The 16,476-nt window shown below is 39.1% G+C and overlaps 1 long non-coding RNA gene across 1 annotated transcript; it reads left to right on the top strand.

Annotated features, from left to right (window-relative positions):
• Nucleotides 1–1,565: 1,565 nt before the first annotated feature.
• On the top strand, nt 1,566–9,493 carry LOC126499168 (uncharacterized). The gene is made up of 3 exons (XR_007591014.1): nt 1,566–1,758; nt 8,008–8,172; nt 8,986–9,493. It is a non-coding gene; the product is annotated as an uncharacterized lncRNA (long non-coding RNA).
• The last annotated feature ends 6,983 nt before the right edge of the window (nt 9,494–16,476 follow it).

Consider the following 16,476-nt stretch of genomic DNA (forward strand, 5'->3'; position numbering starts at 1 on the left):
GATTATTAGAAATGGGTTAAGAGGCTAAAACTAATGGGCCAGGCAGTGTTTAAAAGAATACAGTTTCTGTGTAATTATTTTGGGGCATAAGCTAGCCATGTGGTAGGCCGGGTGCCAGGGACGCAGCCTTGCTGCTCTTATCACTACACACAGGTCTCAGTTTTAAGGTACCTCATGCTCTCTTTTGCTAGCATTGGCCATTGTTTTATATTATTAAAACCCATCAGCCACCTCAGTTGAGGGCCCGGGTATATGCCTCATCTCTTCCTGCGCTTTGAGGCTTCTTGTCTGTGGTATTGCATTCTCAGGAAAGCATGATATGATCTTCATGACCAGGCATGTTTTATATCCCTCTTGTTTTTAATGCTTAACATGATTGTGTTTTTATGGCATTCTTTGATTATGTTTGTCTCATAGTAAACTGCAAATTCTGTGAGACTGTGCCATCAGGAGCCCACGCTGCAACAAGGATTTCACACACATAGATGTTACTAAAGACACTGGATGAATGACTTTTACCCTTAAGTTCTTGAAATCCAGCTCTGTGACTATAGGTTATATAGCAACATGACCCTCATGTTGTAGAAGAATTACCTGTGTGATATGTACAGGCTAGTTACAATCGAGTTGCTAATAACTCTGATTAAACCCTAGTAGGCTTGAGTAGACATGGCCACAGAAGTTGAAGTCGAATGAGTTGGTGGTTTGTTAGAGAAATTATCACTTGTCTGGCACAACTGCAGGAAGAAAGCATACCAGAACATTCCCTTCTCTTAAGATTTCTTAGGCTGCAGTCCCTGGGTCCTCTATACTCACACGTCAGTGTGGTAGGACACAAACCTGACAGGAGGGCTTTATTAACTGTGCTGCATTTGCACTGCAATACAGAATTTATATTTGAATGCTTTCTTCCATAAAGCAGTGGCTGTTTCAAATTACGATGACTAAACACAGACTACAGATACTCCCAAAACCACAGCAATGGAGCAAGCTGGGAACTGCATTATTTTATCTTCAGAGTGGCCAGAATGTTTCAATCTTCATTTTTTTGATGACTTCATAGAGAAATACTATGTTGTTGACTTTACAAAAGAGAATGTGAAAAGAAATTAGAAAAGAAAGGAAGGAAGGAAGACAGAAGGAAAGAAAGAAGGAAGGAAATAGGGATAGAAAGAGAGGAGAGAGAGAGAGAGAGAGAGAGAGAGAGAGAGAGAGAGAGAGAGAGAGAAGAAACTCCTAGGCTTTTGTTTTGAATTTTGCAATTCTATCACAATGTCTAAGAAGAAAAGAAATAGTTTTCTGACTTTGATGTTCAAATGTCAAGACAATAAATTGCTTCCATTACAAAATGATGACTGCCTGGAAAATAATTGTCCTATTAATATTAGAGCCTTTTTGAAGCCGTTGGACAGTTCATTTGAATGGCCACAAGAGAGCAGTAAGAAATTAAACCTTGGACAGTGACTCAGAGTCACACTGATGTGGGCTTTTTGCTATTAGGAAAATTTGAAAGCCAGATTGACTGCTCTTGTTCATAGACTTGGAGAGACTGTCCAGGACTCCACTCTTCCCCCTTAAGGCTGTGTAGCCAAGAGGGGCAATGTTGACACCACCAGTTAATTACCGGGAAAGAACTTTGAATTAGAACTTCCAAGAAACCCAAGTTCATGTGTGAAAATGGAAAAATTTCTCACTTAGAGCACAGGGACGTCTTGAGAAGTTACTGGCCTGTCCCTGTGGAATATTCAAGATGGAAAGGTATGTGGCACACTACACAGTCCCATGGGGAGACCTGGGCATCTTTTAGAGCATGGGCAGTATTTAAGAGTGTCAGCAACCAGGAGCTTCTAAAGTTCTAATTCTACCCTTCCTTTTTGAGGTTTAGCTATTGTATAAAGTGGTATGTGAGGAGACTGTGATATTTCTTAAATCCTTTCCTTATTTTAATTTTTATATACTCTGCCCTCTTTGCTCACAATAACTTTGCCAAGTTTGATATAGTGTCTTGGACATCAAGATTTTTAAAAGAGAATTTTAAAAACACAAATTCACACACACACACACACACAAAAACTGGCCACAGCATTAGTATGGTAGCATGAGATGTTGCTTTGTATCAGTTCAAGAAAAAAATTAACAACTGGTTAAAAAATAAATAAAATTACTTGAAGCTCAACTAAAGCAGAATCACAGTCAATATGCATGTGAGAATTAGTCATTCATGCTTGAACATTAAACAGCAAAATGCAAGTTAGGATGGAAAGTTTGTGTGAGCAAACAAACACAGACTGAAAACAACCACAACGCTTTGTATTAACAGAATGATGGCATAGAACACGTGGGGCAGATGTGGAGCAGCCATCAACAGGACAGGAATAGTACAGGTCAACAAGGTTTACAATGTGAATTTCCTTTAACTTAGTCATTTTCTCACTTGTAATTAATGCTATAGAAAGAGTCAGACAAACTACATTTAGAGGATTCAATAGAAGAGAGAATAAGAAAAGTAAAAACTATGTCTAAAAGAAAAAAAGGCAGTAAAAATAAAGGTATAGAGATGAAGTTGGACTGTGATGAAAGACACAGAAAATATAAACATATATGTGCTGGCACTGACGATGTGGGATGCATTTTAATTCACAGTAAGTTTGAAAACATCCTAAGTGATTCAACGTAGAGGATGAACCTATGGTTAGTTGCATAGGAAAAAATCTGTATATCATTTTCAAAGTAGCAATTACTCCTGGATATAAGCCTTAAAAATAATATCTCTCTCTCTCTCTCTCTCTCTCTCTCTCTCTCTCTCTCTCTCTCTCCTCTCTCTCTCTCTCTCTCTCTCTCTCTCTCTCTCTCTTTGTGTGTGTGTGTAAGTGTGTAAGTGTATGAGTGTGTATTTGTTTTTTTTAAAGAACTTGAGGTTTTTGTTTCCTTGCTTGCTTTGTTTTAAAACAATATATTACTTTCAATTTCATTAAAAGCACACAAAAATTTATTTCTATCTTTTAGAAAATCCTCAAAGAATCTTAAAAGTTAGCTTGGCAAATTCAGGAAAAGGTTGAAATTTGACATCCACATATCAAGTGACCATAAAAACATATTAACAAAATACAGCATGTGTAATTTACAGTTTCTTCATATTATGAAAAAAAATATGTGTTGAAAATTTTCCAGAGTAGCTTTGGATGTTATTCACAGTCAACTTATACACGTAGGGTATTTTTTAAATCAGTTTAAATAGATCTTTATATCTTTACATGTAAAAGCTTTTCCTTTTCCAAAGAGACAGGCTCTTCCTTCCCATTTCATTCATGACCAAGCCAGTGACTGGCAGTTCACTCACTCCATTATTTTCTAGATGCTTTAACTGACTGTCTGCTCATTGATTTTCAGTTCTATATTTAACCTATTGCTAATATAATGAAATGCATTCCAAAAGGAATTTTACTTAATGTGGCCTCTGTCTGGCTTCCCTCATCATGAGTCAGAATTTAGAGATGGGCTAATAATTTTATATTTTGAAAAAATTATGCTTCTTAGAATAACACATGATCAATTACTATTCTTGACCAAGTTTGGAATACCTCTACAATTTTTTTTAAAAATTATGAATTATCACATATTTCTTTTAAAGCCACTAATATATCAGATTTAAAGCAACACTGCAAGATACATATTATCACATCCCCAATATATGCTATTAAACTAATTATAGTAAGCACAATTCTTTGTCTATTATGACTGTAGTGAAACTGGAGAGCATCTCATGAGTGAGCTCTGTTGCTCATATAGGAATTCATGTTTCCTTGGAAGAGGCGCTATCCTCAATTTAATCATATACAGGAGTCCATTTCTTTATATCGGGGAACACTCTTAGGCAGGAAAAAAATATTCTTTTCTTCCTGCTTAAAAGTTTAGGGAATGAGAACCAGACTGTAATGTTGAGTACAAGGCAGGTTAAACCAGTAGGCCAGTTAGCCTTCTCTGTTTCCCCCAGATGAAGTGAAAAGGCTGAGGTTCTTGTTCATGTCTTTGTGTTTTCTTGTTTCTAGTCTATGGATTAGAACTGGTGTTCTCACTGACTCTCTTAGTTGTCCCCAATTCCCATTTATAATGAATTTTATCTTTCTCAGGAAAAAAGAAATGGTGTCATGGAGACACGAGACCAGGCAAGGAAAAAAACACCTGTTTTATTCATCATAACTGAAAATGTAGTCATAAGCTGCTGATGAAATTTTCTTTGGTAGCCATAGCATTCAAATATTCTCCTTGTGCAGCTCATTGGGTGTCTGGAGACAGGACAGAGAGGTAGCCGTGCTGTCATATTTAAGCAGGTACATTAGTCATCGTCTGCCCTCCTTCTAGCTAATAACAAGAGTTACTTCTCACAACGCCTTTGCCTTTTTTTTTTTGATAAAAAGCTCTTTAGAACTTCCAAGGATCTCCTAATTCTTGACCCAATCTCTACCTCGTTGTCTCTCGATTTCATGAATTTCACAGCTTCAGCTCTTCCCGTGTTTTTCTACTTTTACGCAATACGATGAAAACTAGAATTAAATTTAAATTTCTAGAAACTCCAAAAAGGAGGACTGGAAAGGGCTTAGTCAGTTAAGGTCTTAATTTGCAAGCATGAGAACCTGACTTAGATGTCCAGAACCCACTCCAGAAGAAAAGTCGGTAAACCCGCATACGGGAAAACAGAGGCAGGTGAGCTACTCTTTGAAGAAGAATCCCTGGAACATAACAGCTAACCAGTCTCATCTCCTTGTCAATCTCCAGGCAGGTGAAAGCCCTACTTTCCTAAAAATGTCATTGACAGCTCTTGAAGAAAGATATCAGTTTGTCCTGTTGCCCCTACATGAACCTGTGCATGCACAAACACACACACACATGATAGATAGATAGATAGATAGATAGATAGATAGATAGATAGATAGATAGATGATAGATAGATAGATAGATAGATAGATAGATAGATGATAGATAGATAGATAGATAGATAGATAGATAGATAGATAGATAGAGATATAGATAGATCTCCACACATACAAACATACAAACATAGAGGTGTTATTGGAAGTGGAGAGCTGGCTGGGGCAGAGGAAGTAATCATCTTCAGTGATGTACTGCCTGCTGAGTTACACATATTCCTGTAGACAGCTCCACAGCAATGCTCACACTGACTGCTCTAGTTAAATCCACTAAATCACAAAGCAAAACAACCAACCAAACAAGAAAACCCGTGAAAGTAGGATGATGACCTAATGGAAAGAGAAGAGTGGGAGGAAAAGGGGGGAAGTTGTGACCAGAATTATTGCATCCATGTATGAAATTACTAACAAATAAATTAGAAGGAAGGACAGAAAGACAGGGAGGGAGGGACGGAGGGAGGGACGGAGGAAGGGACGGAGGGGGGAAGGAAACTAAAAGCAGCACACATGCACACAGCCAACAGCCAGAAAGGTAAAGATGCAATAGAGGAGGAGGGACGGGAGTGGGTGGGATGAGAGCTGGAAATGTGGAGAGCTTGCTTCCTTCCTTTGCACTAGTCACTGAACACTTATCTGCCTTGCAAAGGAAGTTTATGACCATGTCCTTGAAGCTATGCTTTGAAGAAGTTATGGAAGAGACTTCTGGAAAAGCATCCAGGATTATTTCCATCTCTTTGTTTGAACATCCCTCATGTTCAAACACCAAGGAAACAAACTTGTTGCATTGCAGCATGTCTTTTCGAACTCTTCTTATATGTTAAGAAACCCAGCTTTATTTTCTTTTAGTGGAGTTACTAGCTATGTAAGCATGAGACTTGCAGCTTATTGAAAACAAAATATCAAATGACTATGATTTTGTCAACATTGATTAAACACCTAGCATGTTTTAGGTTCTCTCTCTAGGCTACAAGATAAATTAAATGCCCAGGCTTCTGGCAGTAATAAAGGCAATTATGGAAATAAATGAACAAAGATGACAGAATCCTGAGTTAGCTATGATCAATGGAGACTCTGCAAAACTTCACAGGCCTTTTCTGGTCCCTATAAAAACTTAGATAAACTCAATGGTTTGGTTTTTAAGGTTTCTAATCTGCCTGCTGGGTGGCTAAGCCATACAAGCTATGGATCACAAAATTCTTTTCCTGGGAAGAACATGATCTTATATAGAAATATAAAAATGAACTGATGAAGAAATCAGGCAATTCCAGGAATCAAAAAGATCATGAAGAACAAAAATGAAACAGCGTAGTAGAAAATTCCGAATGATTTTTTTTTTTTTTAAGTACCAGGAAGGGTTTGCTGAGATGACACAATGGGCCAGCTAGGACTCAAAGGGCAATGCCTAATGTGATGAGGCATGGAACAAGTATTTCAGGAAGAGATAAAAAAAAAAAAGGCTCAAATTTTTCCAGACTGCCCTAGGAAGAAGCCATTGTGCATACAATGCATTATGAAACAGGAAGAGTAATAAGGATTAACCTGAGTCAACATGACACAGCTTAGATCATGTCAGGCTTTTGATGTCTCAGAAAGGAGCTGATCGGAGTGTTATGAGAAGCATCTGGGGATTCTAGCAAGAGCTGGAACCAGAGCTGGGATGCTGAACTCTGTCCATCTCCAGTCACCTTTAAGGTTTCTCTGTGGATACGAAGTCAGGGGAGAACGAGGAGAAGGGTGATGGAGTCTGTGGGGTGGGGAAAGGTGAGCTAGGGATCAGCATCACCTGGTGCTACCAGGCAGGATGGAGACTTTCAGGGTCGTGTCAAATCCTATTCTGTAATGTCCATTCTATTGTCTTTCAAACTAAACTTGCTGGCCACAGATTTAAAGCCTAGAACAGAAGCCACAGCCCTACATTAGAAAAGCACTTACTCAGTTCTACACACCTGATTTTATTCCCAACTTAAGAACACTGCATTTGAGGCAATGATCTCTCTACTTCACCACAACTCACAGGACTGTCGATCTTCCCTGCCACCGCAGGGAAATGGTGGAGGAGGGGGTGGTAACGTTGCTTGTTAGCATGGGAAATGAGAGGTAGGTGGTAGATGTGTGTATAGAGCACAGGTATTATGCCGGGATTTCAGTAAAGTAATCAGAACCACATTGCTTTGCAAAAGGAAATCTGGGCTTCTAAGAACTGGGAGGTGGAAATCTACCAAGTGACCTAATCATGCAAAGAAAATGTCAGACTTCAGTGACAGATATTTTTACTCTTCTGCCTGAAGAGTAGAAGTTGGGGTTCCTGCCCAGCACAGATCACAAAGCACACAATTACCCTGGCTCCATGGTTTAGCAAAGAGTTCTCCTTCAATGTGCCAGATATTGTTAAGAACACAAAGATCCCTGTTCATAAACACTAGGCTTTATACAGATCCAAAGGCACATGTTTATTTGTGTGGTCATTGGCCTGCATACTTTAAGAATCATGTAAATAATAAAGCTAAACTACTTTATTTGGTATGAGTGAAATTGATGGGCCAATAATCAGACACATTTGTGGGCCAACGCATCCGAACATGTGCTATTGCTGAGAACCGTTGAACTGTGTGTATGCGAAAGGACACGGGAAGCCTGCTTCCCATCTCTCTTAGCTGTGTGGTTATAATTAAATAGGCTTTTCTAGAGGTGACACTTACTTCTTAGCAGTGCTCCCCAGGGAAGTCAAGACAGCAATGCAACTCAGTAAGACCTAGAGTGGAAAACAGTCCTGACATTAAATGCTATCAGAGCATCCGGATGATCACTTAGGTCCTACCCTGGGTACCAAGTTGGTAGGTGGAAATAAAGAGGGCAGCATCTCCCAGATGGGAGTCACTAAAGAGTGACAAAATTAAAAGGATAAAAAGGAAAGAAAAACAAATAGCAAAATGGGCTTCACTGTCACTGAGCCCACGGTGAGAAGACACGGAGGGATGCATGGCCCTCCTCGAAATGCCCCACAGCCAACAGGGAGCCCCTTTCAACCGAACCTAGTGCTCTATTTCCAATTCATTATGATCTTGCTCTCTGTCCATAGGAACCCAAAACCCAAGGTCAGAACAGAGCTCATGGCAAAGAGATGAACTCAGACTCAAGACGCTGCCAATTATCAACCAGTGTTTTTAAAGTGCTGAACAAAATCAGCACTCTTCATCTTTTCTGTGCTTCTGGCAAAAGAAAGCTAATACCTGCCCAAGATACGGTCTGTTCCTTTGCTGATTTCTGGCTTTTAAAACCATTAAGATATAATTTTTGCATGTTTATTTTTCTAGAGTTAAGTCAAAGGTAGGCTAGAATTGGCCTACAAAACCTCAAGACCGTTTTCTGATTGCTGGCAAATCCCAGCAGGGCACTCATACCTCTGCCTGAGATGTCAGACTTTCTGTGTCTGTGCCCGGGGCTGGGCGCCTCCAGCGGATCACAGCCTGTATTGTCTTGGAGTCTTGAGTGAGACCTCAGAGGAGAACGCAACATCGTGGTTCCCACGTTGAAGGGCAGAAAACTGCAGGGACTTTTCTTTTGTGTCATCGTTTCTCAGTAACTGAGGAGAATGGCTAAGAGTGTCATCAGAAGCCTTACTCAGAGGGCAGGACAGGGAGTGAGGTACCCTGGTGTGCCAGATGTAAATAAGTTCATCTTTGCAGAGGGAGTGGAGGCCGCTGTCAGACTGGAGAGCTAACATGCTCAGACAAGACAAGATCAGACCACATCTTTACAGTTCACCCATACTGAGTTCAGCACATGGTGGCTTTTACCCATGAACTGCAACTCAGTAGTGGGCACGGTTTGGCATGGCCTAAAATGATAATTACGTGGAAGGCTTAATTTGAATCAACCACACAGAGGTTGGGATATTGCAGTACTACCAAATTAAAAACAACAACAACAACAAAGAAAAAACAGAAAACAATACCTTTGATAATTATTTTAAAATGAAAGAAGAAAAATCACAACTTTAGAAGGATGTTTTAAAAGTAGCTTGAATGCTACTGATTTGCAATTTTTGTTTACACAGAGATCCATGTTCAGGATGGTGGTGTGGAGAATTAAGTTTCAGCATGAATTTAGAAGTCTGTCAAGTATCCATGTAAGTCTTCCAGTATTCACGCATTTCTCAAAAAAAATAAAAATTTAAATTAAAAATGAGAAGATTTTTAGGGCTTGAGAGATGGCTGTCTGGTTCAGAGCTCTGCTGTTCTTGTGGAGGACCTGCGTTCAGTTCCCAGCATGCACTCTGGGCAACTCAGTCTCTAACTCCAACTGAATGGAATATGATGCCCCTTTCTGGCCTCTTAGGTGCTTGGCCTCAGAGATATTCACACGGACATACACATACACATCTGCTTTTAAAAAGATTTTTGATGGGCTGACTGTGGAAGGCTTAACTCTTTTTGTCTGGGAGAGAACAGAAGAAAATGTATTTAATAAAATGAACTGGTAAAAATTGTTCTCTTTCTGGCCCATCTGCTGACAGAAAATCATTCAAACCCTAGAAATCTTGGCCTAAGAGAAAGACGATGCATTTAATGGGAAAGGGGACTTTTGTTTTACTGTGTTCATCCAGCGTGTAACACAGAACCTAGTGTCTCCTGGGCGGGCATGCAAGTAAATGGAATATTCTTAATAATATTCAACTAGAAGTCACAGAAATGAAGAATTAAGGGATGGTTACCGAAAATGTTATTCTACAAAATTTCAAGGCATATCGTTGATATTAAGTATATATTAAAAGTTTTCATTGCAAGTGACTTTGTCACCAAGATGATAATTAAGATTCATCTGTGATTTATCAGCCATCGCTGTATGAGCATCTTAAAATGTAGCCTTGATTAAATAAAAGGAGTTTGTCTTAACCCTGATTAGAAATAATTGCTACCTAGTCTGCAGTGTTATTCAATAATATAAAATATTTTATGTTTCTCAGTATCCAAAAGTATCTTTAGCAGGTACTTTTTCTGCCTTCCTGTTTGAACAGACAGATTAATTTACAAATTTGGAAATTTTCACAGAGCTTTGTAAAATAGAAAGCTAATATTTATTAAAGTTTAGAAACAGTTATTTTCTAATTAACTATAAGATTAATTTACCATGAGCCAAAATACATTAACTTAAATAACCTTAAAAGCTTAGTGTAAAGTTACTTTTAAGAATATATTACTTAAGCCAAGGGGCGGGGTACAGACTGATTCTAGGCCACCCTGATCTACAAGAGGAAGTTCCAGGACAGAGAAATCTTGTCTCAAAGAGAAAAAAAAAATTACTTAGTCTAAGGTATTGCTAAATTATTTTAAAAAAAAAAATTAGTTTAGTCTTATTATTTTTTGCAAATAGAAAAGGAAATTAAGGGTTTTTTTTTTCTTTTTAAAGTCTAAATCCAGTAGTATGTCCATGTAATTTCACTGTAGCCAGGGGTGCAGGCAATTCCTGCCATGAAAAGGTACCAGTGTGAAGAGTACTCATCCCGTGATTTATTCCCAAAGCGATTGAGAATCGCTTCCTTCCTGTGAGCCGTTTCCTAGCAGGGCTCTCACTTGGCCATTTTCAGCTTCCCACTTCTAGCATCGACACTCTGAACAACAGGCAGCTCTCTTCCTCTTCATCATCCAATTTGAAGACGCCGAGCAACTTCCCCGGACTCTTCTGAGGTTTATATTGATTCCCAGGAACTCTCTTCCTGCTCCTACATCTAGAGAAATGCTGTTTGTGAAACTGAATGGGGCAGGGTGGGCGACAACCTGTTTTGTGTTGTTCCTTCTTTGTGGGGTTAGGGAATCTCTGACTAAGATTCCTGCTTTAATGTTTAAGATCTCAAAACGATCGCCTCAAAAGTTCATCATTTCTTTCAGCTGTTTTGAAGCCCATACAATTGTGCAGCTAATATGTGCCAATTAACAACCTCATTAAGGGCATATGGGATGGTCTATTTAATTCTTCCAGTGGGGCACTGTTTCTTGCTACCAAGCCACAAATGTCTAGATTTTTGGTGGTGTATGCTTTAAGTCTTCTCAGCTTTCTTTCCCAAACCAGTATACATACACAAACGTTGCATTGTCATGGCACACAATGGTCAGAACTGACCTGCGACAATAGAAAAAAGCCATTTTTTCTCAGCAGCTGCTTCTGACTTCAGTGTGGAAATGCTATTTCCAAGCACATCCATGAATTATGTAGAACTTTCTAGTCGAGGACTCCTTTGCCCCTGCCGTTCAAAACATTGATTTTAAACCATTGTCCTTTGGGAAAAAATAGCGTATTATGCCCTCATGCATCTGCATAAATAGAGTCTTCCATAAATACCTCAACTTTGCAGGGTTATTCATTAAAGGTCATATTGTTCAATGAAGATTCATAGTTGCTTGGGGTTCTGTTGTTGTTTCAGTGTGTCAGCTCCCCCGTCCCCTACTCCCACTCTCTTCCTCTCCTCCCGACCACCTCTGTGTATTTCAGTGTTAGGAATTAGGTAAGAACTAGAACTTTACACATGCTAGGAAAACACTCTACCATAGAGCAATGACATCCCCGGGCTCCATTAGGAGTTTATTAAAATAAACCGCTGTAAAATGGAAACAGTAAAGAATAACTTTTGCCTTGTGGGAATTCTATCTAGAATGAAACAAACGTCTTCCGAGTGTTCCTAGGCAAGAATCATGAGGGGTGAATCAGCTCTCCAAAATGCTCGTCAGCTCTACTCTTCCGACAGAGAAAGGCTAGTACTGTAGCAGTTTCTAAACCGTGTATTGTTTTGCTTATGAAGATAATCTTTATTGAATTTATAGATATTTTTATTTATTCTGCAGAGAACAAGATGTAAAAATAATCACTAAGTGTTCATGCAAAATAAATAACTTAATCAGCTTTCAACTTTTCCAGCAAGATCACTCCATAGACTCTCCTGTGTAGACAGGTTCCTTCAGGACTGAGGACGGAGGCAGAACCTGGGTGGGATGGCACACAGGGAGCATAGTAGACTTCAGCCTACTTTTGTCCTCTATCCATGCTTGCTCTTCCTGCCCTTTCTTGCGTTATGTCCCCATCACGTGCATTATGACCCCCTGAAATTTTGGCATTTGTACTGCTCCCATCCAATGAAGCCTCTAGGAACAGCCTGGTTTTTCTGTGGGGCTGGTTTTCCACACAGATGGTTCACACCCTATAGACACAGTCCACTTTTAGCACTGTTTAGTTGTGAGCTTCAGTCGCACATTCCCAGCCTGCAAGGTGCTAAGGTGGAGTTTTATAGTGTCTAGTGGAAAAACTCGTCGGATCAATCCTTTCTCCATCAGTTTTAGTACGTTAAAATGGTGAACTCTTAAAAGTAAATGTGGGGGGGGGGCTGGAGAGATGGTTCAGAGGTTAAGAGCATTGCCTGCTCTTCCAAAGGTCCTGAGTTCAATTCCCAGCAACCACATGGTGGCTCACAACCATCTGTAATGGGGTCTGGTGCCCTCTTCTGGCCTGCAGGCATACACACAGACAGAATATTGTATACATAATAAATAGATAAATAAATATTTAAAAAAAGTAAATGTGGGTTTATGAAAGAGTCAACAAACGTAAAGTCACTGATCTTGGTTGGAAACTGTATCAATTAAGATACATGTTTTATAATATGCTTCTATTCTAAACATTTAATTATCTAAACATTTAGTATACTTGAAAAGTTAAATCTTTCTCTTTTGATAGTTTTTTTCCATTCTTTAGTGAATATTGCTAACTAGGAGTGGATTTGAGAGAACACAGTTATTATCTAAGAAAGTTGATTCAAAAATCATCTTGAAACATTGAAATAAATAAAATACAAGCTCATGTCTCTGCAGACTCAGATAAGAAAGCCCACTTTAAAAATGTATCCTTTCTGGTTCAGCTGCAATCAATGTCTCACATATTAGTGGTGATACTACACCAGTTTTTAATAATGAAAATTAGCAAAATGTAATAATATTAAACATTTTACAGAATATATAAATTATATTTTAACTTGCCACTATCAATATTTTAGTTTGAGTTTCAGTTTTTTTTGTTTGTTTGATTGTTTTGGGTTTTCCAGACAGGGTTTCACTGAATACTCCTGGCTGACCTGGAACTCAACCAATAGACCAGGCTTCCCTTAATTGGGTTTCAACTTTTATGCCTCAACAACTTTTAAGGAATTCTGTGTAAGACCTTGAAAATAAATTTTACGAAAGCACAATTTTTGAAAACATTCAGAATTTTCACAAATGGTTTTAAAAATAACACTAACAATGCTCTTTTAAAATTTGTATTTGTGTTTATGTGTGTCTGTCTGAGCATGTGTGTGCAATGTATGCGTAGATGTTCAAGAAGCCCTGTCGGGCAGAAGGTGCTCTAAAGTGGGATCTGCAGTCGGCTGTGAACTGTGACCCAAATTCAGGTCCTCTGGAAGAGCAGCTCTTTTACCTGTGAGGTGACCTCTGCAGTCTTCTCAACAACATTCTTCCTCATTCAGTCTCATCACCAAAATTTGAATCATTTAAAATTCAGACCGGTAAACTAAAAAGATAATGACTAGGTATTTTAGTATTAAATTATTCATCAAAGAGCTGTTCATTTATTATTTCTTTCCATTACAGAATGATATGGTGTTTTTAATATTACCGATTGGCTCTTATTCCCCTATAAAAGAAACAGGAAATAATTTTTTTTTCTAAATGAGTTTGAAATCTTTTGTCGAGGACTGGGTGGCCCATATTTTGTGTGTTTGAGTTTTATCTGTTTGTTCATTTGGCATGGGCAGCAGTGGGGAGAGGGTATGGCAATGATATCCTACCATGTAAAGTCTTTTTAAAATGTACTTATCCCAAAATTTCCAGTGATAAAATAAAAAACAGCAGACAAATATACAGCAGAAAAAAGTTTAGAACTTATGGGACCTTTGGAAGAAAATAGTATTTCCCCCAGAATGCTTTTACAAATAAGACAGAACACATGTTGGGCAAAGCAGAGCTTCCATAAAAATCTCAGGGCACCCAGGCAGTGGTGATTCAAGGGCTATTGTTCACATCCTTTTCTCACTTAACTGCAAATATTTTCTAATGCCCAATAACAGATCAATTATTTAGACTTTATCTTTTAAACGTGAATATACACATTTAGCAAAGAACCTGTTTCAGGGATATTATATGACTCATGACTAACAGGTATGCTTTTGTTTTCGAAAGAAAAAAAAACAGTTGTGTGCACTGTTGGTCTGTATTTATAGAGCATTTTTTATTGTGCAGTTTGCATTTGGAGCTGGAGGAATTCTGGAGAACAATGACGAACTGTGTGGAGCGGTGTTGTGGTGGAGTCCTTTCTATTGAATTTTTAAGATGCTGTAAAATGAGATATGTGAGCAGCACCTCTGGACACTTTTTCCCATCATTGTGTTAATATCAATCGCTGACTTCCACCATTTCTCTTGGTATTAAATAGAAACCCTGGTTCCCACTGCCTTGATTGGAGGGTTTATAATGCACAACAGGGTTGATAACCCAAATGAGATTAAGCATTGTGATTTTCGTGAAGGCTTACCCAAACCAGCAGCCTCTGAGACTATCTCTAAGACAAACCTGCAGAGGGACAAGAAGGTGCCTTACATTCCTTTTTTCTTCTGGCTTAGAGCTTCTCTCCCTAGGGAAGGCTGCCCCAGAGACATGGCAAGAAAATGACAAATGTCTTTATGTCCGTGGAGTGAGGCAGACTCTTGTCCTGGCAGAACTAACTCTTGCCAGATGGCAAAGCTAATGCTTTTTTCTGCGCTAAGCATGGCTCATGATCACTTGCCTCATGCACTGATTGCCAGGACAGGCTGGGTCTGCTGGTAACTGGCAGGGCTCCGCCTGGCTGGAAATGGAGATCTGTAGAAAAGGGGTGTGTATCAGACTGCTCGGCTGGAGTCATCTAGAACTGTTTTAAAAAGCTTCTCAGTTCTGCTTCTTCATTTCCCACATGAAAAAAAGAAGAAAATTCAGTGTCCTAAGAAATCATTAGCACTCCTGTTTAAGAAGCATGGCAATCAGATATTAAACTCTCCCCTCATCTGTGTGCGGGAGTTTTAATGTTTTTGCTGTGTTCTTATCCTCACTGATCACTGACAGTCACCTATCGCCAGATGAGCGGCAATGGCACGCTCTGTCCTCTCTGCTCCCTACAGTAAACCTAGACAAAAAGGAGCGTCAGAGCATCCCTGGCGAATGGACTCTCAGCACAGAGAAGCACCTACAAACTAATCATTTCCTAGAGCCGTTCATCTTGCATTTACTGTCCTGGCTTATATTAATCTCCCCACAACCTAAACAATCCACCCAGTATTCTCCTTGGCTTGGAAACTCAGCTTCCACTCCACCTCCACATATGGCTGCACCTTCCAGCTCTGCCATCCTACCCTTATCTCAAGATCCTATTATTTAACATTTCAGTATAGAACTAATATCTTCTTGTTAAGCTATCGGAGACATGAAAAATTAAGCAACAAGTAGCTGGAGGTAATTTAATATCATTACTAATATTACTGTGTATTTTCACTTCACTGGGTTCTAATACTTTATTTCAAAGAAAATGTTGTATTTTTTTTAAAGAAACTGCTCATTCCAGAATATTTAAAAATATACTTTCGAGAACTTTCTGGAAAGGACTTTAGCTACAACAGAATTACCGTGGACAACATGCAACCTTATGGAACTTCGAGATTGTCATATTAAACTTAAAGTGTGGCATTTAACCCACAGATATCTGTTTTAGAAGAACAGCCAAATCTTAAAAGACTCAGATAAGTACGACAGAGCTGATCATTTTAGGAGTATGGGGAGACATACATACATAAGGACAGGGTAAGAGCTAGAGACTTCCTTCGAGAAACAGCCTGGGACAGAATCAGCGTGCTTCCGCACTTTTGGTGAAGACATGGCCTGGGAAGATGACCTACAAACCCCTTTAGGTTCAAATCCCGAAAGTTTCAATGCACATATGGGAATGCTCACAAGTTCGGTTATCACACAAAGCAGGTGGCTGCCTACACCACATTGCACCCAGCTGATTTCTTTCTGCCTTGCTGTGTGTGCCCTCCATTGCTCCTGATTGCATTAGCCCAAAGGCAAAAGTGCTTCGAACTCCGCCTTTCCCTTTGTATCCCAAAGTCAACTCTTTGGTAAGTTCTAGAATTCCATCCCTGAAAATAAGCTGAAAGAAAAAAACCATATGATCATTTCATTAGATGCTGAAAAAGCATTTGACAAAATTCAGCATCCCTTTATGATAAAAGTCTTGGAGAGACTAGGGATACAAGGGTCATACCTAAATATAATAAAAGCTATATACAGCAAGCCGACAGCTAACATCAAATTAAACGGAGAGAAACTCAAAGCCATCCCACTAAACTCAGGAACACGACAAGGCTGCCCACTCTCGCCATACCTCTTCAACATAGTGCTTGAAGTTCTAGCAATAGCAATAAGACAACATAAGGGGATCAAGGGGATTCGAATTGGAAAGGAAGAAGTTAAACTTT

The sequence above is a fragment of the Alexandromys fortis genome, unplaced genomic scaffold (genome assembly GCF_014885135.2).
Source record: "Alexandromys fortis isolate MF-2015 unplaced genomic scaffold, M_Fortis_MF-2015_v1.1 scaffold_15, whole genome shotgun sequence".
In the NCBI taxonomy this organism is placed as follows: Eukaryota; Metazoa; Chordata; class Mammalia; order Rodentia; family Cricetidae; genus Alexandromys; species Alexandromys fortis.